This window comes from Castanea sativa, chromosome 11 (genome assembly GCF_040712315.1).
Source record: "Castanea sativa cultivar Marrone di Chiusa Pesio chromosome 11, ASM4071231v1".
Taxonomy (NCBI): Eukaryota; Viridiplantae; Streptophyta; class Magnoliopsida; order Fagales; family Fagaceae; genus Castanea; species Castanea sativa.
The window spans coordinates 4,466,104-4,491,084 of NC_134023.1; the positions used below are offsets into that span (position 1 = coordinate 4,466,104).

General features: G+C 38.2%; 1 pseudogene; it reads left to right on the plus strand.

Moving 5' to 3' along the window:
* Positions 1-13,810: 13,810 nt before the first annotated feature.
* On the plus strand, positions 13,811-18,111 carry LOC142618065 (uncharacterized; annotated as a pseudogene).
* The last annotated feature ends 6,870 nt before the right edge of the window (positions 18,112-24,981 follow it).

The window sequence follows — 24,981 nt, forward strand, 5'->3', positions numbered from 1 at the left end:
TTTTCTTTTCTCTTTTTTTTCTTTTTGAGGGTCGACTTGGAGTGTGGACCTTGGTTAGGAAGTCCAGCAATCTTTTAATCCAGTTGTTAGCTAATCTTAGAGCATTAGCTTTGTTGGTAATAAAAAAAGTTATATTACTATTTTTAGCCCCTAAAATTAAAAAGTATGTTACAAAAGCATGTTACAATGAGAGAGAGAGGGAGAGAGAGTCAAAAAATTTAGCTGCTGAACTATAGTGTACAGCCAAAGATGTTTGTGCCCTGTAACTAATAACTAAGATGGTAAAAAAAAATATATATTTTATTAAAAGTTATATTATTTTATTATATTAGTGGTGATGGTTGTTGTTTATTATAGTAGAAATATTATTTTATTGTGTTATTTATATTATTTTATTGTGTTGAATGCTAATATAAAATCACTGATGATGGGTGTTTTTAAAGGGAGGTGGTAAAATAAATAGAGCAGCTTGTTGTGGTGTCAAATTGCTAAATTTTTAGCACCACCAATACTTGTTGTTAGACAAAAAAGTCAAATAAATATTTCCTAGGCAAAAATTTCGGGTTATTTTAGTATAAAAATATATTTCTTCCAATACCACCTTTCAAAAACATTAACATAATAATATATATTATATTTTTTATTTTATTGAAATATTATTTTTAAAAAAATTAATTCTTTCTCCTCATCTCATACATCAAAATTACCATCTTCCTTTTCCTTTATTCTCGAAAATTTTTAAAAAAAATGTGAAGAAAAATGGACCATAGAATGAAAATTTACTAGACTACAGTAGCAAAAATGAAACATTGACTATAGATGCATAACTTTAAACAGATTAATATGAGTAATTTTAAGATTAATTGGTCAAAATTTAGCATTTAGGTCATTTTGAATGGACCAATGCAAGTGCTCCAACTATTTTAATAAATTTAAGACACGCCCAATTTACAATTTTACAACATAATTGAAGGTGATAAAAATAGGAGATGGGTATTCTTATAAAACTTGAAGGGACGGAGAGTATGAAGACGGATCGACACCGTAGGTGACTCGACTGTGGCGGTTAAATTGGCTGATTATCTGTCATGTATGAATTAGTTAAAGACTCCAGGTTGTGTCATTTGATATGCCTAAAATCAACTTTTGCTTTATCCCCACGCAGACGTGCACAGTTGGGCTTCTTGCGACACACGTTTGAGAAGACTCCTATATGGAAAGGAACTTGAGAAGGAAGTTGTATCCTAAAAGAAAGGTAATTCCACTCAATATAAATACCCCAGAAACCCTAAATATGAAGGTACGCACAATATTCTTAACTCTGGCACTCTAGGGTTAAAGGAACAAGATTTTAACTTGACCTTCGGAGGGTTTTTGGCTGGCACCACACCGGTGCTCTCTCTCTAGGTCCATTATTTTCTTTTTGCAGGTGTTGCTTTGACTTGAGGGGTGCTTGCAACTCACTGGTGATTTTTTCGGCTTCATCAGTTGGCGCCGTCTGTGGGAAAGAAGAAAATCTTCTGATTATTTTAGCCTTCGCTCTATTCCTGAGACAAAGAGTTGTATGGCACTCACCTGATCGATGGCAACGAACAACAATCAAGGTAACGAACCGCGCGCCACCGCTCTAGAAAGGCAGGTCCAAACGCTCGCGGCGGCGGTTGAGCGCCTCACTAAGCAGAACCATGATTCGGAAGAATAGTTGCGGCAAAGGACCGCACACACGAGTGCACCACAGGAAGACCAGGAGGGCGCTAGTCCGGAAGGAAGGAACGCGGAAAGACCTGAGGGCAGTAACGCTCCAACTAGACCCGAACGACAAGAAACCAATCAACCATTTGCATTAGACGCTGCACCGACTCCCATAGCCGCCGAACTGCAGGAGATGAGGGAACGCATGGATATGATGATGAGCGCCCTTAAAGGACGGGTATCCAGCAACTTGGACGACCTCGTCCACAGGACGGATTCACCATTCACAGCGTTGGTGAATTCATGTCCCCTTCCTCCAAAATTTCGCATGCCCCATATGGAAAACTACGACGGATCCAAAGACCCGTTGGATCACCTGGAGTCTATCAAAACGCTAATGCATCTTCAGGGTGTACCAGATGAAATCATGTGCAGGGCTTTTCTCACCACCTTGAAGGGGCCTGCGAGGGATTGGTACAGCAGGTTGACGCCTAATTCCATCAGCACTTTTAAAGAACTAGGCGCACAGTTCGTATCACACTTCATTGGAAGTCATCGACACAAGAGGTCTATTGCATGTATACTGGGAATTAAACAACGAGAAGGCGAGACATTAAGGTCTTATATAGCCCGCTTTAACAAAGAATCCCTCTCGATAGACGAGGCAGATGACAAGATACTTGTGGCAGCATTCACAAACGGATTACAAGAGGGTAAGTTCTTATTTTCCCTATGTAAGAATGACCCAAAGACTATGTCTGATGTATATTACAGGGAGACGAAGTACATGAACGCAGAAGATGCCTTGCTGGCCAGAGACGACTATAAACCAAGAAAGAGGGAAAGACAGGAAGTTACGAAACCAGATAATGGACGAAAAATGGCGAAAACCAGAGATCGATGAGAAGATCAGAGGTCTAAACCACCCTCGGGGAGGTTTACAAGTTTCACCCCTCTCACAGCCCCAATTGACCAGGTGTTAATGCAAATCAAAGATGAAGGAACCTTGACGTTCCCGGGCAAGTTGAAGGGAGATCCGAACAAGAGGCCACGAGATAGATACTGCCGTTTTCATCGTGACCACGGCCATGATACGACGGACTGTTATGACTTGAAGCAACAGATCGAAGCCCTCATCAGACAAGGGAGGTTGTAGAGGTTCGTGAGGAAGGAGAGAACGGATCAACCCCAAGAACAGAATCCCAGACGGGAAAACGAACGTCCCAGACCACCGGTAGCAGACATACGGATGATCATAGGGGGCAGTACTTCAACGGGGTCATCCAAAAAGGCCAGAAAGACCTATTTACGGACGGTTCAAAGTGTCTAATCAACGGGCTCTTCTCTAGAAAGAATACGACGGAACGGCTCCAGTATCGAGTTTTCTGAAGAAGAGGCCCGCCGTCTTCACCACCCCCATGACGACGCGCTCGTGGTTAGTATACAGATAGGAGACTTCAACGTCCACCGAGTCCTAGTGGACAACGGGAGCTCAGCAGACATCCTTTACTACCCCGCGTTCCGGCAAATGGGGATTGCAAAAGAGCGCCTGATCCCGGCATGCACGCCCCTCGTCGACTTTGGGGGATCCCGGGTCCATCCTTTAGGATCCGTCACATTGGCGGTGACAGTAGGAGACTACCCACAACAAATAACCAAGGATGTTTCCTTTCTAGTGGTTGATTGCTCCTCAGCGTATAATGCCATACTCGGACGACCCACTCTCAACGCATGGAAGGCCATCACCTCAACCTACCATCTGATGATCAAGTTTCCCACTGAACACGAAGTTGGAGAACTGCGCGGAAACCAGGTGACTACACGGGAATGTTACGTGGCCATGATGGAGATGGATGACCATGTATAGGCAATGAACATCGAAGAACAGAGAACAGCGGCAGAACCCGTGGAAAAATTGGAAGAGGTACAACTAGATGATTCGAGGCCCGACCGGACCACCAGGATAAGGACCTCGGTCGAACAAACGGTTCGACATGCGCTCCTACTATTCCTCAAAGAAAACCAAGACGTGTTTGCATGGAGCCATGACGACATGCCGAGAATAGATCCAGCAGTCATAGTTCATAAACTGAACGTATCACCTTCCTTCCCTCCGGTTCGACAAAAGAAGCGCGTGTTTGCCCCCGAACGGGATCAAGCCGCAGCAGAGGAAGTGCAGAAGCTACGAGAAGCGAACTTCATACGAGAGGTGTACTACCCAGACTGGCTGGCAAATGTGGTAATGGTCAAAAAATCAAATGGGAAGTGGAGAATGTGCGTTGACTTCACGGACTTAAATAAAGCGTGTCCTAAAGACAGTTACCCGCTCCCGCGCATTGACGCATTAGTGGACTCCACCGCAAGACATGAGCTGTTGAGCTTCATGGACGCCTTCTCAGGGTATAATCAGATTAAGTTGGAGAAAGCAGATCAAGAGAAGACATCATTTGTGACGAGCCAAGGGCTTTTTTGCTACAAGGTGATGCCATTCGGGCTCAAGAATGCAGGAGCCACATACCAACGATTAATGAACAAAATGTTCGCACACCAAATTGGCCGGAACGTCCAAGTCTACGTAGATGACATGTTGGTGAAAAGTGCAAAGGTGTCGGATCATCTGAGGGACCTCCAGGAGACTTTCAACACTCTTCGAACGTACAAAATGAAGCTGAATCCAAGCAAATGCGCTTTCGGAGTAACCGCTGGAAAATTCCTAGGATTCATGGTGTCCCATCGGGGCATTGAAGTCAACCCCGAGAAAGTGAAAGCAATTATGGAGCTATCTCCTCCAAGGACGGTGAAGGAAGTACAAAGCTTGACAGGGAAGATAGCAGCCCTAAACAGATTCGTATCGAGAGCAACGGCCAAGTGTCTACCTTTCTTCAGAACACTAAAAAGATCTTTCGAGTGGACGGACGAATGCCAAAGGGCATTTGAGGAGTTAAAAGCTTATCTCTCTGCCCTGCCGTTGCTTAGTCCGTCTACGCCGGGGGAGGAATTGTTCCTATACCTTGCCGTCTCATCAATAGCGGTAAGTGCAGCTCTCATCCGAGAGGAAGGGAAGATACAAAAGCCCGTATACTTTGTAAGCCGGGCGCTAAGAGGCGCAGAGGAGAGATACCCACGGATGGAGAAACTCGCCTTCGCACTCTTAACTGCAGCTCGAAAACTGAAACCATATTTTCAAGCACATACAATAATAGTCCTGACGGATCAGCCCTTGCGGAGAGCAATGAACAATCCTGAAACTGCCGGACGGATGGCTTTGTGGGCCATCGAGCTAAGTGAGTACGATATCCAATACCAGCCACGAACAGCTGTGAAAGGACAAATACTGGCAGACTTCATCGCGGAGTTCACTACACCTGACGGGCAGGGGCAGAAGAGACGCCCACATGGAGAATTCACATAGACGGATCCTCCAATAAGTATGCAGGGGGAGTCAGAGTTATACTCCACACCCCGGAAGGAGATTAGGTTGAATGCATGATCCGTCTGGAGTTCCCCACGACAAATAACGAAGCGGAGTATGAAGCCTTGGTGGCAGGATTGGAACTTGCGATAGCAGCTGGGGCTAGGAAGGCAGTGGTCTACTCCGACTCTCAAATCGTAGCCAGCCAAGTTAATGGGAGCTATGATTGCAGGAATGAACGAATGAGAAGGTACCTCGGAGAAGTGAAGGGTCTAATGAGTGACCTCCAATTCACGATAGCTCAGATCCCAAGAGAAGAGAATCAAGAAGCGGACCGACTCGCAAAGGCTGCTTCGGCCGAACCCATGATCGCTCCAGAACAAGTATTGTCCTTCGTCCAACGTTCATCGCTATTAGATAACGTTCGTATGCAGGAATTAAGCACTAAGGACGATTGGACGGCTCCAATCGTGGCATACCTCAAGGACGGCAAGCTGCCGAACAGCAAGGTAGACGCAAGGAAATTGAAGGTTAGGGCTGCCCGATTCGTACTGATTAAAGGCATCCTCTACAAAAGAGGATTCTCTCGACCGTATCTAAGATGCCTTGGCCATGACGAAGCAGACTACGTGATGAGGGAAGTTCACGAAGGAATTTGTGGAAACCACTCAGGGTCAAGGTCTCTGGTGCACAAGCTACTCCGAGCAGGATACTACTGGCCGACAATGCAAAAGGATGCCCATATATACGTTAGAGCCTGCGATAAATGTCAACGGTTTGGCAATCTTATTAGACAGCCAACGGAAGAACTCACACCCATGACGGCCCCATGGCCGTTCGCACAATGGGGTTTAGACATCATGGGTCCGTTTCTAATAGCGGCAAGACAATTGAAGTTCTTGGTGGTTGGAATCGACTACTTCACCAAGTGGGTGGAAGCAGAAGCTCTCGCTACTATCACGGAGAAAAATATTCGCAACTTTGTGTGGAGAAGTATTATTTGCCGATATGGGATCCCAAGAGTACTCGTTTCAGACAATGGGAAACAATTCGACAACGATGCATTCCGAGATTTTTGTTCTCAGCTGGGAATCAAGAATCATTACTCGTCACCCGCCCACCCACAGGCCAACGGACAAGTCGAAGTCACGAACCGGTCCTTGTTAAAGATTATCAAGACCCGGCTCGAGGGGGCAAAGGGCATATGGCCGGACGAACTACCAAGTGTCCTATGGGCGTACAGGACAACGGCAAGAACGCAAACGGGAGAGACACCGTTTCGATTGGCGTTTGGTGCTGAGGCCCTCATACCGGCAGAAGTGGGATTGACGAGCTTTCGCGTGGAAAACTATGACGAGAACAAGAATGTTGAAGCATTGCGTCTAGAGCTTGACCTTGTCGATGAAGTCAGGGCAGCAGCAGCCCAGAGACTGGCACGGTATCAAGACATGATGGCGAAACACTACAACTCCAAGGTCCGGCACCGAGACTTCAAGGTTGGAGATCTAGTGTTGCGAAGAGTGCTCGGCACTGCGAAGGAGGCATCCCTAGGAAAGCTGGGTCCTAACTGGGAGGGCCCGTACAGAATCATCTCATGGCACAGGAAAGGAACATACTACCTGGAGACCTTAGACGGAAGGAAGTTGGGCCATCCCTGGAACACGGAGCACCTGAAGAAGTACTACCAATAGTACAGCAGTCAGAAGATGATACCTACTACCTTATTTTCAATTTAATTTTTAGACAGTCATAGCTTTTACTTTTTAACTCATGTTTTCTTTTCCATTGACAATTTGGTTTGTTGGACTTATGAGAGGAATTTTTATTTAGAACATACGGAATGCATGCTGTTGAAAAAACCTACAAGTCCACAAAGTGGACGGACCATCCAAAAGGATGAAAATCTACAAGTCCACAAAGTGGACGAATCACTCAAAAAGGGTGAAAAATCTACAAGTCCACAAAGTGGACGGACCATCCAAAAGGATGAAAATCTACAAGTCCACAAAGTGGACGGATCACCCAAAAAGGGTGAAAAATCTACAAATTCACAAAGTGGACGGACCATCCAAAAGGATGAAAATCTACAAGTCCACAAAGTGGACGGATCACCCAAAAAGGGTGAAAAATCTACAAATCCACAAAGTGGACGGACCATCCAAAAGGATGAAAATCTACAAGTCCACAAAGTGGACGGATCACCCAAAGGGTGAAAAATCTACAATTCCACAAAGTGGACGGATAAAAGGGTGAAAAATCTACAAATCCACAAGGTGGACGGACCATCCAAAGGGATGAAAATCTACAAGTCCACAAAGTAGACGGATTACCCAAAGGGTGAAAAATCTACAAGTCCACAAAGTGGACGGATCACCCAAAGGGTGAAAGCTTACTAGTCTACAAAGTGGACGGATTGTCCCAAAGGGATAGAAACCTTTTAGGTCCACGAAATGGACGGATCGCCCCAAAGGGATGAAAAATCTTGTTCACTGAGTGGACGGGTCTTAAAAATACATTTGAAAGTCCAGACTGAATAAAGGGCGGACGCTTAAAATTCTTCTTTGTCGACAGGTTATCTGAATAAAATAAACAAGCATACGATATATGACGGATAGTAAGCAAGCAACAGGTAATAAAAGATTTGATAAGCTGAATTTAGTAATTACAAACGACGGTTCAACAAAGTTCTCTTACAACGGTAAGAATTTTTTACAAAAAACAAGTATCCTATTCATTCTTTGGAGAAGAGTTCCCGACCAATGGACCGTCGTTTGGCTGACTAGGAGGAAGAGCTTCGCCTTTGTCAGCTGGAGCAGTGACGGCAAACACTTCGTCTGTACTTTCTGAACGGACGGACTGTGCAAGTGTTTGCCCTTCAATGGATATATGGGATACGTCCAGGTCAGGGTACGATGACTTCACCTGACGGATGGCGTCATCGAACCCGTCAGCAAAGGAGCTCCCAAGCTCCGTTAGAAGGAGTTTAGAATCGCGATATTGTTGAATGGCTATCTCCTTTGCGTTGTCAAGTTTGGACATTGTCTCTGTCAACTGCTTCTCCTTGTCCTTCAAAATCTCGCGCAGATGCCCATTCTCCTTTTCCACCTCCTCTCTGACCTGCTCCAAGCATTTGAGCTTTCTGTCCATATTGATCTTGTAGGTCTTCAGCTCGTGTAGCTCATCCTCCATCGTCTGGCTCTTCTTTCTCAGACGGTCCATGGATGTCTCATGATTGAGACAACGGCCAAAGAGCCCTTTCATCATCACCATGGCCTGGAAGCGAAATACAATGTCAGGATAATGACGGGTGTGAAGGAACTTAGTAATAATACCAGACGGATTCAAATTTACCTGTGCAAGGGTGAAAAGGCCCGTCTCACCCATCGCCTCCGTCGAATGGTTGCCGAGGTCTGCGTAATCGTCAGCTGTCAGCATAGATGACATCTTCTCGAGGGCATAGCTTGAATCCTCCCGGAAGAGAACGGGTGGTTTCTCCTCGGAGGGACCCTTCATCAAGCCTTTGCCTTTTCCATGCTTGACGGGTGTCTTCTCTGCCTCCAAGGCCACGACGGGTTCAGTGGTGGTCTTTTGCTTCTTTGGAGGACGGTCCGTTTTCTCAACATGAGTTCGTTTTGACGGTACAGGTGGGACCGTCCCCTTTGTTTGACCCCCCTCCTGCTTTTTCTTCGATGCCTGTTGTTTAATGAAGGCTCTCCTCTTAGCGGCATCCATCTCTGCAAATCAAAGACGGATGAGAAAGGCCAGGTAGGATAAAAAAGAGAGAAGAAGAAAGACGGATAGAGTTTCGACGAACTTACGTTTTCTAACTCTTGTATCGTAACGACGGGCGGAGGGTGAAGGATCAGGACCGTCACAATACCAGTGTAGAGTATCGAGTGTGACGAGTTGAGCCCAAGTCCTCTCTTGCAGTTTTGTCTTGTTGAAAATTTTTTCAAGGAAACTCCACTGCTCCAAGCTAACTTGTGGACGGTCCCGAGCTGCAATCAAAGACGGTTAGACCTTAAAAGAGAATCAACTTCGAGACTGACTGGACGGAAACAAAAGGAATACATACCTGACAGAGGCATTATGCCCCATGTTGTGTCGACGGGCATATGAGTTTTATCTCCTGGACAACACATCCATTCGTCCCCTTCCAAAAAGAAATAACGACTCTTCCAGTCTCTGTTTGAGTCTGGAGTATCACTAACTAGCCTCAATAATGGGCTTCTAGCCGCAAAACTATACATCCCCTTGGACTTGACAATCTCTGACGGACGATAGCAATGGAAGAATTCTTCCACCGTCAACCTTCGGGCACCGTTAGACATTGCCCCATACAAAACTTCAACCCCAATAAACACCCTCCAGGCGTTTGGGGAGATTTGGGTGACGGACAGGCCAAGGTACTGAAGAAGGTGACGATGAAGAGAACTTAATGGAAATCTGAGCCCCGCCTTTAAAGCTTGCTCGTAGATCCCAACACTGTCTACCCCCCTATAGTAGCATTTTTCGGATTTTTCGGGAAGACGTAGACGGATGTTGTCTGGTATTTGGTACTTGGTCCTAAGTGTGTTGAGTTGAAATTCCGTCATGGATGATCTAAAATCATTCACCGTCCAAAGAGGCAGTATGACGAACTTTCTAAGGCCATCTGGGCCAATGACTGACTGGATGGGGGGATCCACACCGTCCAAGCTACTACTGGACGACTCTGAACTATCCGTCTCCAGACCACCATCAAGGGAAGAAGAGGTACTGGACGGATTCCTCTCTTCACTTGAAGTGTCAGGATCTCTTGGACCTGACGGAAACTTTTCATCGTAGCCCGCCCCCTTGCGGACAAACGACTGGTTACTTGACGCACTAGACATTACCTACATTTATGACGGTATAACCTAAGACACCGACGGATCTAAAGAAAGTGCATAAATGTGAAATAATGAAATTAAAAGAAAGACGGAGAAAGGTTTGGAATACATACCGGATCGATATCTGTGACGGTTGCGCTTTGCTCGCCAATTTTTGATAAGAAGATAAAATGAAGAGAGAAAAGTCTGGCTTTTTATAGAATAGTGGGCGCGGGATACGAAACGACGCCTCGTTTTTGGGAAATAGCCAATCCACAAGAACCACGTGTTCTTCGTCAGAAATGCAAGCCACGTGTCATCCGTTATGGTACATTAAGACCGTCCCCTCTCTATACATTGCTTTTAGTCATTCCATGAATCCGTCAGGTTTTAAAGACGGATCCAAGGGCTGAAGGGAGCAACTGAAGGTGATAAAAATAGGAGACGGGTATTCTTATAAAACTTGAAGGGACGGAGAGTATGAAGACGGATCGACACCATAGGTGACTCGACTGTGGCGGTTAAATTGGCTGATTATCCGTCATGTATGAATTAGTTAAAGACTCCAGGTTGTGTCATTTGATATGCCTAAAATCAACTTTTGCTTTATCCCCACGCAAACGTGCACACTTGGGCTTCTTGCGACACACGTTTGAGAAGACTCCTATATGGAAAGGAACTTGAGAAGGAAGTTGTATCCTAAAAGAAAGGTAATTCCACTCAATATAAATACCCCAGAAACCCTAAATATGAAGGTACGCACAATATTCTTAACTCTGGCACTCTAGGGTTAAAGGAACAAGATTTTAACTTGACCTTCGGAGGGTTTTTGGCCGGCACCACACCGGTGCTCTCTCTCTAGGTCCATTATTTTCTTTTTGCAGGTGTTGCTTTGACTTGAGGGGTGCTTGCAACTCACTGGTGATTTTTTCGGTTTCATCAATAATGAAATAAAATTTTATGTTTACATTATACTTACAAGGTAAACTTACATTTCCTCTTTTTTTGTGTGTCTATAATACAACTTTGTATACTTTTCTAATGTGGGCACTGTCCTGTTTACGAGGTATAATTTTATGTTTACATTTTACAATTTTACACTGTACTGTTTCATGTGGCCATGTAAAATAGCACAGAAATCTTTGTATACTTTTCTTTTGTTTATGTGGGTACTGTGTTGATGGTCCTATTTTTTAATCTTCTTGTTGTAGGGTCATTGTGCTGGTGTCCTATTTTTTTAATTCTTGTTGTTGTAAGGTCAGTTGGGTGCATGGTTAGAGGGACCCAACCTGATAGCTTTGTTTCCCTGCTTTCATTTTATTAATATACCTCTACCTTTTTCTGTCCAAAAAAAAAACTCTATATCTATGTTAACGTTGATCATAACTCTATATTAAATTTTGGAGTTTATCCAAAGAATAAAAAAGTGAAGGAAAAAATAAATAGTTTTTAAAAAATGAGTCAATGAGATGTTAAATTAGAAAATATATGGATGAACAATTTTAGTATATCAATTAACGTAGGCCTCATGTATTTAGAATTCTATATCTATATTACCGTTAATCATATATAACTCTATATATTAAATTTTGGAGTTTCTCCAAAGAATAAAAAAGTGAAGGAAAAAAATAGTTAAAAAAAAAAGAGTCCATGAGATGTTAAATTAGAAAAGATATAGATGAACAATTTTAGTTTTTGCGATTCAAATTGATTTGGTCTCTCTTATATATGGTAGTTGTATGCTATCAATTAACTAAATTTAATTTTTTTTAAAAGAAATTTAATAAGTTTTTTGTAATTTAGTGCAGCTATTTAGCACAACTACAACGTTTAAGCTCATTTTTTATTATACAGTATATAGATGATGTTGGTTTTGGATGAGCACTATGAATTTGTTAATCTTGAAAAATAAGTTGTCCCTGGTAATAATAATAATAATAATAATAATAATAATAATAATAATAATGATAATCAATTGGAGCAATGAATATGTGGGACGTTTCTCAAAAGAAATAAAAATAAATAAAGAATATGTGGGACTTGGATACTTGATAGACCCGTCAATCCGTCAAGTACGGCACAAAGGGACCTTGAACGTGGCCATGTAGAACAAAATCCCTTGATTTTTTTTTCCTGCTATGTTAGATATTTCTTCATAGGAGTACAGTGGATAGAATAATGAACGTGGCAACGTGCGACTCGGGAGACCCGTCAAGCACGGTGTAATCCCGGAGACTCTACTTTTCGATAAATTATAAGATGTACGTGATAGAGACAAGAGACGTGGTTCATCATGCAACTAAAAGATTCATATTTGTTTAAATTATTGAGTTAAAAATTTTTTTTAAATAGAAACTAATTATTAACTCAGCAATTTTAAATAAGTAGAAATTTTTTAGTAGAATGGTGGATAAGTGACGTGATCCACCAGAGAACTGTATAATTTTTCCTAATTTTGGCACAATTTTGTATCACAACTCTCTACATGGTGAGTTGTAATTAGTGATATATGACTTACTAAAGCATCTTTACCAATCACAACTTGTTATATGGCGAATTGTGATACCAAATTATACCAAATTTGGTATCCTGGCATTACACGTCAAGCACGTCAGAAAGGAAAGCTGTGACTTAAAAAAAAGCTATAACTAAAATCACTTGTTGACAGAAAAGTTTTTTGTGCACTAGACTAAGAATGCGTATGGGACGAGCTGAAATGCCTAGCGTTTGTGTTTCAGCCTCTCACTTTTTTTTTTTCTTCTCTGGAACGTGCTTTATTCACTGTTCATTGGTCATAAACAGTAATTTTAGGTGTGAACAGTATTTTTTCACATTAAAAAATTATTTTACTACAATATTTTTCAGTTTTCAGTTTCAGTTACATCCAAACAGACCCTGATGACGATGGACACGAAGTCGGAAGTCCAGCAATCTTTTAATTCAGTGAATATCTATCTTGGCCATAAAAGTCAAATAAATATATTCCACCCAAAAATTTCAGTTTATTTTTGGTATAAAAATTTATTTATTTTTAGACCACTTTTAAAAAAAACATTCACATAATAATATCTATTATATTTTTTATTTTATTAAATTATTAATTTTAAAAAAATTTTGATTGTTTCTCTCTCGTCTCGTACATCACAGTTACCATCTATTTCTTCCTTTGTTCTCGAAAAAAGAAAAAAAATAGACTATATATGCATAACTTTAAACCGATTGATGTGAATAATTTTTAAAATTGATTGGCCAAAATTTTGCATTTAGGTCATTTTGCTTGGACCAATGCAAGACCAATGCAAGTGCTCCAACTATTTCAATAAATTTAAGACACCCAATTTACAATTTTACAACATGATGAAATAAAATTTTATGTTTACGTTGTAATGGCAAGGTAAGCTTAAACTTGCCTTTTGTTGTGTGTCTACAATACAAATTTGCACGGTAAGTACAATATAAATATATAAAGGTATGATGAAATGATCTACAGTATAAGTGAAAAATACTTTATGTCCATTTATTACATGCATTCACTACTCTCTTTTTTTTTTTCTTTTTTTTTATCATTTACAACCTACCACTTCACTAAATTATAAATTATAAAGTTGAGCGTGAACTTCATAATAAAAAATATACAAACTGAGTGTGAAGGTAGTATTTTACAAGCTTTGGAAAATATTGAATGAGGTAGATAGGAGTAGGTTCCTCCCTTTTTTTTATTATCAAATGTCCCTATAATCGCTAAAATAAAAAATAAAAAAATGTCTCTATAATCACTCAAGTCCTCGTTGTCAGCTTGTTCTTCTCTATTCTTCTTATAAATTTGTGCTTTTCCCTGAGCACCTATGCAGTGAAATCAAACCCTCTGTGTTGACAAAACTTCACCCAATTAAACCTCTTAGCCAAAAAGAAAAAGTTTGTATGGGGATTTCTCACTGGAGCTCAGCTCCACCCTCCTCTTCTTTCTGCATGCATGCTTTTATCCTTCTCTGGTGGTGTGGCTTGTTAGCCACCTCTGTGGTGGGCGGGAATAACGAGACAGACCGTTTAGCCTTGCTCGAGTTCAAAGCCAAGATCACTCAAGATCCTCTTGGGGTTACAAGCTCTTGGAATAATAGCATCCACTTTTGCCAATGGCGAGGCGTTAATTGTGGTCATAAACATCAGAGGGTCATAGCATTGGACTTGCAATCTCTGAAACTGGTAGGTTCCATATCACCTCATGTTGGAAATTTAAGTTTTTTGAGGAATCTAACCCTCCAAAACAATAGTTTTCATAATGAAATTCCTCCAGAAATTGGCCGTTTGCGTAAGTTGCAATTCTTAAAATTGCAAAATAACACACTTAGTGGCAAAATTCCTAGCAACTTATCCAATTCCACCAACCTCAAATACCTTCATTTCAGCTACAACCTTCTCAGTGGAGAAATCCCTGCAACACTTGGTACCTTGTCGAAGGTCCGAGCCTTTTTTATTTACAATAATAATCTGATAGGAAGTATCCCACCTTCTTTTGGGAACTTATCCTCTTTAGTGGCGTTTTCCACAATTTATAATAACTTGGGTGGGATTATCCCTACTTCTTTTGGCCAATTGTCCGAGCTTAGATTTTTTGCTGTGGGTTCAAATAGGTTGTCTGGTACAATTCCTCCCTCGATCTTCAATAAGTCTTCATTACTAATGTTTGATATAGGAGACAACCAAATCCAAGGGAATCTTCCATCAAACATAGGTATCACTTTATCAAATATCGAATTCTTTTCAATTGCAGAAAACCAATTTACTGGGTCTATCCTAATTTCAATATCTAATGTCTCAAATTCATATTATTTTCATTTGGGTAAAAATGAACTAAGTGGAAAAGTTCCCTCTTTTGAGAAGCTGAATAAAATTGAATATTTTAGTATTGCCTTCAATAATCTTGGAAATGAAGGGGCAAATGACTTGAGTTTTCTCTGTTCTTTGACAAATTCCACTGATGTGATTTTTTTGGCTATAAATGTCAACAACTTTGTGGGAAAGTTGCCCGAGTGCATTGGCAATTTCTCAACAACTCTAACCATGTTGCTTATGGATAATCTTAAAATATTTGGAAATATTCCTACTGGCATAGGAAATCTAATCAAATTGGAGATGCTCCATATGTGGAACAACAAATTATCGGGCATTATTCCATTTGAACTGGGAAAGCTTTACAAGTTACAAATTTTGGATTTATCTCACAACAATATCTCAGGGAATATTCCATACTCCCTTGGAAATTTAACAATTTTGACAAGATTGAGTTTAAACAAGAACAATCTTCAAGGAAGTATCCCTTTGAGTCTAGCCAAGTGTCAGAAAATGAATTATTACTTCTTAGTGAAAATAATCTCAATGGCACTATATCACCTGAAATCATTGTTGGTCTCTCATTCTCAACAATTCGTCTAGTCTTGTCAACCAACAAATTTACTGGTGTCCTTCCTATGGAAGTAGGAAATTTCAAAAATCTTGAAATCTTGGATATTTCTGAAAACATGTTATTTGGTCAAATTCCTGCAAGTCTTGGTAGTTGTGTAAAACTAGAAATTCTATACATGAGAAGAAACTTCTTCCAAGGGGTCATTCCTTCATCTTTGGAATCATTAAAAGGCCTGGAAATTTTAGACCTTTCTAGCAACAATTTATCTGGCAGCATTCCAGGATTTTTGGAGCGCTTTCACTTTTTGCAGTTATTGAATTTGTCTTATAATCAATTTGAGGGTGAGGTACCAACAGAGGGAGTTTTCAAGAATACAAGTGCAACTTCAATTAAGGGAAATACCGAGTTATGTGGAGGAGTGCCAAAGTTCAAGCTTCCTATATGCAAATACAATAAATCCAAGAAAAGGAAGTTGACTCATTCCTTGAAACTAATAATCTTTATACTTTCTGGAATTTTTGGAGTAACTTTGGTGATTTCATTTCTACTTCTCTTCTCTTTCAAAAGAAAGAGAAGAGAAAGTACTTTAAATAATTCACAAAATTTACTTTTGAATGTATCTTACCAAAGTCTACTAAAAGCTACAAATGCATTTTGCCCCACTAATTTAATTGGTGTGGGAAGTTTTGGATCTGTGTATAGAGGAATTCTCGATCAAGATAGATGTATAGTTGCTGTCAAGGTGCTCAATCTTTTGCACCATGGAGCTTCCAAGAGTTTCAATGCTGAATGTGAGGCTTTGCGAAATATTAGACATCGAAATCTTGTAAAGGTACTCACAGCATGTTCAGGTGTTGACTATCAAGGTCATGATTTCAAAGCATTGGTATATGAGTTCATGAGTAATGGCAACCTAGATGAGTGGTTGCATCCAATTGCAAGAACAAATGAGTCTCCTATGGAACAAAGGAATTTGAATCTTCTTCAAAGAATTAATATTGCCATTGATGTTGCAAATGCATTGGAATATCTTCATCATCATTGCCATACACCAATTGTTCATTGTGACCTCAAGCCTAGCAATGTTCTTCTCGATGATGAAATGATCGGACATGTGGGGGACTTTGGCTTGGCAAGGTTCCTTCTTGAGGCCACCCAAGAGTGTTTCACTAATCAATCAAGCTCTATCGGATTAAGAGGGACAATTGGCTATGCTCCTCCAGGTAAATGACTTTACCATTTCTTAACTTTAAATTTTGATCTTTTTACAATATTCCTTAATGTATTTTCAAGGATGAAATATAGCTCAAAGAAGAATGTCATGTAGAAGATAGAGCATATCTTGAAAAAACTTTCAACTCTGCATAAACATTTTCTTGTTATATGCCTCCACTAAAGAGCTCCTTCGCAACTTGTGAGATTATATTTCCCCCCTTTTTTAATATGAAGCTAGATCGATCACATTTTAAATGTTGTGTGTAATTGCAGAATATGGTATGGGAAATGAGGTGTCAACCAATGGTGATATCTACAGTTATGGTATACTCTTGTTGGAGATATTCACAGGAAAAAGACCTACAAATAACATGTTCAAAGATAACATGAACCTCCATGATTTTGTAAAAGGAGTTTTACCAAAACGAGTGGCTGACATTGTGGATCCTACTCTTTGTTTGGAAAAAGAAGATATGGAAACAAGGACAAATGATACTCACAATCAAGATCAAATTGGAAGTCCCAAAATTCTAGAATGCTTGACTTTGATATTTGATATTGGAGTTTCTTGTTCTATGGAACTCCCAAAGGACAGGATGAACATTAGTGATGTTGTAGCTCAACTAAATTTGATCAGAGAAAAGCTCCTCAGACCTAGAATACGGCAAGAAAGACTTCGGCTTATAGGTAAATATTTTATGACACAGTACTTGTTGCTCTAACACCCACTCCAAACATTTACGGAGGGATCATATATCCAACACAATGCCATGTGCTTGTTACGGTACTTTCTTTTGTTCTAGCAAAATTGATAATATCGATGCCATGTGAAATTTGTATACATGACGGTACTATTCATATGATTAAGATTCATCTAATTTGCTTTCTATGATTCCAAGTATGCTCTTTTTTGTCCCACCCCCCCTCAAAATTTTCGTTGAAAAATACATAAATCAAAATGACGTTTAAGCTATTTTCGATTTGGTGATTTCTACCATTAGTGATTTTTGGTATTGCAATTACACTCAGTACTTTTTATAGAGAAGTTTAACTAATTTACTGGGATGATTTAGTTGTTCATAATTTTAACTATCTCTCAAGTACCAGGATAAACATTTCCATAAAACATTTAATGAGTTTAGGATTCGAAAATTGAACCTTCTTCCATTATTATGAATCCTCTTACTATTTTGGAAAAAAAAAAAAACTTCTTCCTATACATAGAAATGAGTTCTCTTAATTCAATGATTTAGACGGATAATTGTCCTCCTTGAATGCAGGTAAAGAGGGCCAGTGACCCTATTGGAAGGCAGCATGACTTGATAAGGTTTTGATTTTGTATAACGTTGGAACAAAATAATCAGGTTTGTAGCACCTCCTTTTGTTTCTTTTAACACTCATTTATTAGTTTATCTTGTATTTTTCATAGTGTTTTTTTTTTTTAATATCTATAGAATAATTTGTGGTTGTAATATTGCTTTCAAAAAATAATAGAGACTCTGTGGATGTAGGCTTTTTATGGCCGAACCACGTTAAAATTGTTGTCTTCCTTCTTTTGTTTTCCTTCATTTTTCACAAAAGAACTTTATAGCTTCAAGTCTTAGATAGCACCAGTAGCCAACAAGGCTTCTAGTTTGGTAGTTATTAGTTCCTTTGTCACTGCAAATTATTAGCACTATAAAGATGTTTGTCACCCATAATTTGATGATTATGTACAAGAAAAAGAAATTTGTATTTCAAGATCATACCGTTAGGGCTATGCTAAGCACCAAATTAATAGTTTCTTGTAAATCTTATAATGAGTCTTTTTATGCGTAACAAGATTTTTTTTTCCAAATAATATTTTTTGAAGTTTACTTGAAATAAATAAAGATGGACTATTTCATAATTAATTTAGATTTTATTTTATGAATTTAGCTATATACAAACTATAATGTTATTTTAAGTTTTAAATAATGCAACATTAAATACATATTTAAATTTGTAATATTTAGAGTCTGTTTGAGAATAGCTTATTTAACTAATACTAAAAAAAATTTGCTAAAAGTAATATAGATAAAATTAAAAGCTAGCTGAAATAGTACATGAAAACCCAAGAATAGTACCAAAAAGTGCAATAAGACGCATAAATAATAACAAAAATAAGTTAAATAGTAAAAAAAAATGCATTTTTCAGCCAATGTCAAACGCAATCTTAATCTTAACGACGAATTTGATCAATTTTCAATTCAAGAAAAACAAAAAATATGGTCCGAAGTGAGAAGAATGTATATAAATAAAACATCATTGCATTTCTCGAATTTAAAACTTAAAAAAGAAATAGAAAAAACCATCAATGTCTTGACACTTGATAGGCTTCCTTTTGTACAACTTGGAAACTCCAACCCATCACATACATCCCTTGCTTTGGGCCTTGGTTGAGGATGATGATGGTTGGTTCCTCTATATTGTCCCTAATAGATAATTATCCTTATTTGTGAAAGCAGTTGCATGCATACCAAATATGAATTCATATTCATTTTTGGTGTTGTTTAGAAAATCAATGTTAAATGGTCTCACCGTGCCAATGCATCCCCTAAGAATACTCATGCATGCAACTGTGCATGGTCTCAACTCTAGAGCGGACTTGCTGAAACTTGAAACAATTTAAAATACTAGTCGATTAATTATAGCAGCTCCAAATTCCCATCACATCAAACCTTATACATATCTTTTAAGTAGAGACAATTTCAAATATACTACTTGATTACTTAAAGCAACTCCAGATTCCCATCGCATTAAACCTCGTGCATATTTTCTCAATGTGAATACTTTTTATAGAAATGCTATATTGTAAATATTTTCACAAGGCATCTACGTTGTTATTGGCTGATGTTAGTGGACAAAAAATTAATTTCAATGGTGAGTTCAATTAGAACTGATGAGGTGGAAATCGTCAGTTAGTAGATTCGTCCAAATGGATTGGCACGAGCTCGTCCAAGTTCCTACAAGATTCAGAAAGGAGTGGAAATTCTCTCAGGGTGGTCACTGGTATGGTGCCAACCATGGAGCCTTCGATGACAAAGTCAGTGAATAGAAATCAAGAAATTATAAGAGCTTAAAGCATCCAAATCAATGGATGCAAACTTTTCATCTATGTTTCACCAAAAAAGCTATTTTTTCTATTTTATACACCAATTTTTACAAAACACCTACATCAGTTTATCTATTCTACATATTTATTTAATAAAATATTCATTCTTTTACAATTTTTTATTACTTTCTCTCTGCCCCTCTCTCTCACAAACCCAACAATACCAATGATCACTCCACACCTACCCACCATCATCACCCACCCAACCAGCATCATGAAGGAAAACCAAACCCATTCAATCCGAGAAACAAACACTCTGAAACCCAGTCAATCCCAAACCCATTCAATCTGAAATCCAAATCATCACCCACCCAACCAGCATTATGAAGGAAAACCAAACCCACTCAATCCGAGAAAAAAACACTTCAAAACCCAGTCAATCCCAAACCCATTCAATTCGAAATCCAAATCATCACCCACCCAACCCAAAACCCACTGATCAAACAATGAGAGATCAGGTGCTGCAATCGGCGATCGGGGAGGCCTTCATAGCGATCGCCGAGATCAATGGCGGTAGTGGTTTGATGATTAAGGGCAGTGGAGGCATGGTTTGATTAGATGAGGAAAAGGGAGAGTGAGGGTTTGATGATTGGCGGCAGTGGAGGCATGAGGAAAAGGGCGAGTGAGAGCAAATGAGGAAAAGGGAGAGTGAGGGTTTGATGATCGGCAGCAGTGGAGGCATGGTTTGATCGGCAGCAGTGGAGGGAGAGTGAGAGCAAATGAGGAAAAGGGAGAGTGAGGTGAGAGTGAGAGCAGAGACAAGGAGAGAGTAAGGTCAAGTGACAGTGAGAGTAGAGACAAGGAGAGAGAAAAATTATTATAATATTAAATGCAAGTACTACAGTAACCGTGCATATATGCACGGTTACTGTAGCAATTGTGCATTTATGCACAATTTTACACTTACTGATGAGGGTTTTTTTTTTATTTTAATCAAAATGTGTAAAATGAAGGAATTTTTGCATTTTGGAAGACTTTGTATCCACCTATGTGGATGCTCTTAGTGATGGTAGTAATAATGAGTAGAATGTTGTACCCTCCTTGGGTTCGATAAGCCTATATATATAGGTTTTCCTTAGTAGCCATTGCTCTTCTTAAATGGTGGATTAAAGACTGCTTAGGTAAGGTCCCAGGTCTTCAATTCAATCTTTTATGGGGGTTCCAACGGTCCTTTTATGACTGCCAAGGCATTGAATGGTAGCTTTCATCACACTCTATCCTTGTCTAGGTTGGCTTTCCTAGACAAGGGTAATTATTTGGTCCATCAAGAATCAACAGCAACATACCACTTAAGAATTGTTGTAAAAATGTTGTGAATATAGAGCTTGTCAAAATTTTATGATAAAACTCTTTTATGCTTCTATTCTTGAATTCAATATCTGTGTGGTATTGACTATTCAATATCTGTGATAGAATTTAAGACATTCAAGCTTGAACTTTGAAGCATATCCTTTGCATGATCAAATAAGAGAAGGAAAAAGAAAGACTATTTATTTCTCAAAATTAAAATTTCAGATTTCTATTGGTTCCTATCAAATTCTTGTAATGAAATAGAGCATTGAGGGTTTTTCCATAAAATAGGTTTAAGGCTGGTAGAATAAATGGTCACACATTTGACAATTTCACAGAAATGTATTAAGGGAATTCTTATATTTTTAAAACAGCTTAAGGGCCAAAGTAAATAAAAACTATTAATTGACATAATTTTTTTAAAATCTTTTAATATTTATAACTAATAAATATTTTTTAAGATTTAAAATTTGAAAATAGAAGTTGTCCCCTCAAGCAAAAATTCCTAATTTCACCACTACATGCCGATAATAATCAATTGGAGCATAAATATCTCTCCTCCTATGTTTGAAATTTCTTCCTAGAAATACGATGGATTGGAATATTGTAGGCAATGAAAATGTAGAATAATCAATGTGGGACTTGGGAGACCTGTCAATCCATCTTGTAGAATTAGAACACAACCCCTTGTACATGGGACCATTTTTAGTCGCAAGGGTCAGCTGTGGACTTTGCTTCATGTAATCTGACAATGGTGGATCAAATTACTCTTACACATAAAAGCCAAATCAATATATATCTCCCATAACTATTTCTATAAATCTAAGACACGTCAATTTCATACACAATTTCATTGGAATATCATTGGCGATGAAAATTTAGAAAAATGAATATGTGGTCATGTGGATACAGGAGACCCTTCGGTCCGTCGTGCATGTCTTGTGGAATTAGAACACAACTCACTATAAGTGACTCTGTGAGTGACAAATTGTTTTGGGTTTTCTATACCTTGACAATGACCCATGTAATTTGACAAGGGCTAGTCAGAAGTCCATCAATCTCTTGCAAATTGCAATTCAACCAAAACTCTCTTACAGGGAAACTTTTACTTGCTTCAAGATTTCACTTTTATTTATTTATTATTTATAAGAGTTAAGTGATCAGGCATCTCATCAATCTAATCTTAGCACTTGGATTGGAGACATGGAAAATATTAACACCAGAGTTTAACAAGGTTATTTAGAGCAAGAGTTTAACTCGTAATGGTAGAAAGTGAATTATTCCCACTATTCCACCTTTTCTTAATTAGCAGAGGGGGAAAAAAACAAAAACTCTCTTGCACATAAAAACCAAATAAATTGAATGTACAATAACTATATTTTTCAATAAATTTAAGGCCCACCCAATTTGCAATCTCACAAAATTTTACCACATGATAAAATGGTCTACTATAAGTGATCCTTCACTTTTTATAACATTTAATATGAATGAACACGGATTTTCTATAATTTTTAATCCCCCACTTCAGCAAATTATAAAATTGCTTGCTAAAAGAAAATTCAGTGGAACATAGTATTTCGTACATTTGACTTTTCTAAGTTTTAAAATTGAGGTGGGTTCCAGTTAATTCAGCTAGTAAAGTTTTTGATAGTTGTATAAGGGATTTGGGATTCAATCCCCGCCTACACCAAAAACTGATTGATGTCTTAGTCTGATAATAAAGAGCTATTATCAGGAGCGGACGCTATAGGTTGAAACTCTCTAAAAAAAAAAGTTCTAAAATTGAGTAGGGTTACATGTTTTGGAAAATATTGATGCACAAAGTTTCTTTTCAAACTAGTTTAGAGAAAAATGCTTTAAACTCTCACTAAAAAATTAATATGACTGCATATTTTGAAAATCTAACAATTAGATTAAATATTCTTTATGTTTTTAACATGCATGTTAAATTTCGTTCAAAATTTAATATTATTAATTATTTAATTCATAAATTTATTTTTTATGAAGTAAATGCAAGGGTGTATAAGTATATGAAGTAACGAAGGTTTTATGTTTTCTCTTTCTCCTAATTAGTCATTTTTCCTCACGTTAGAATTCCCCTCGCTCTTATAATGAAGCTAAAGTCAAACAAAAACCTTCTAAATGAGAGGAAGACCAATTATATTTTCTAGATATTAACACCCATTAGCATTGAGCAGTGTCCATCTTGAAAAGGATGAACAGCTTCTAATTTCTCTCTAGAAATGGCAATCTAAGTTTGATGTCCTAATTTGCTAAATTTAAGCGATCATGATAATTAGCATTAAATAATGATTGATTCCAATTTAGTGAAAAAGGGCTACATGTCATGGAAGAATTTCAACAGACATGATATTCCTTTTTGAGCACAACTCTTGCACAAGTGATTTACACATTACATTAGTAAAAGCTTATGAATCTTACATGTGTTTAGATCTGAGAGAGTTTTTAACCCATAGCTTTATCTCCTAGTGATTACTCTCATATATAATCTAACCTCATTTGAGAGGCTTTTTACTTTTGAGTGCACCTAAACTTTATGGGAAATGACCCTTTTGCGCTCTAATCCACATTTCTTAATTTTCCTTTCGTTGGTATCTCTTTCACAGGTGGGTATGGTCCCCCCCACATATTGAAAAAGAACAGAACTAAATTTTGACCCAGTTGTGGACCCTAATTTTCCTTCTAATTGGGCTCAAGTTCTCGAATTTTGTCAACTGCATGGGCCATATGTGTTCTGGGCTTAAATTACTAGTGATGAAGTTTATGGGCTTATTTTTAATTTGTTGACAATTCTCTCATCCAAGCCATGATCACTTCTTATTTAGCCAAAAAGAAAAAAAGAAAAAAAAGACATGATCGCTTCGGGCATTTCTTATACACCATTATTTTTTGTACTATTCATTGGTGCTATTACAATTTTTGATACTATTTATGGGTCTCACTATACTATTTTAGCTACTTTTTAACTTTATCTACATTACTTTCAGCAAAAAGTTTTCAATTTCAGTTAAATAAGCTCTTCCTAAACAGTCACTAACAAAAACCAACAATGTTGTAGATTAAGAGTTCGTTTGAGATCTGCTTATTTTACTGAAAGTACTATAGACAAAGGTAAAATTTAGCTAAAATAGTATAGTAGGACCAATGAATAGTATCAAAAAGTTCTGTGGAACTCATGAATAATAGCAAAAATAAACTGAATAGTAAAATAAATTGACAAGAATAAGTTAAATAGTAAAATAAGTTGACAAAAATAATCTTTATGAAATGGACACTAAGTAATTTATATATAACAAACATGTTTATTTCAGATTCTTCAACATTATTTGAATTACCTATGAGAAATATTGTCAATCATTCAATCAGAAATAGATAAAGAATCCACATACAAAACCTCTAAGGCTGGTGGTGGTGAATCTTCTAACCATACAATATCCTCATTTATATGCCTAGCATAGCGAGCTAAGGAGGGAGCAACCCTATTTGCAGTTCGTTGGATGCTCTTTATTTCCATATGCCGGAGACCGCTTGCGACATAGCGAATATCATCATAAATATTGCCCAACAGAGACACCACACCACATCGTGAACATCTCTAGTTCTATGTGCTTAATTGTTAACAAATCATTTTAGAAAATTTTGACACAATTTTTATGGGAAGTATAAGAAGTTATCGAACATATTAATTTTTTTTCCTATATAAAAAAAAGTTTCTAATAAATATCCTAAATTAATGCCGCATTGACGCATCGTTAACTTTCCCTAATTAAAATGATTTGATGTAATTAAAGCAACTTTAAATTTCATTTTAATAGACTCAAACCGCTATTGAAATGAAATTGACAACTTTGACAATAGGTTAAGATTTTTTTACCAACAAAACAAAACACACAGTAATGAAATTGTTTCATAAAATAAAAAAAATAAAAAAAATAAAAAAATAAAAAAAAAGAAGAAGAAGAGA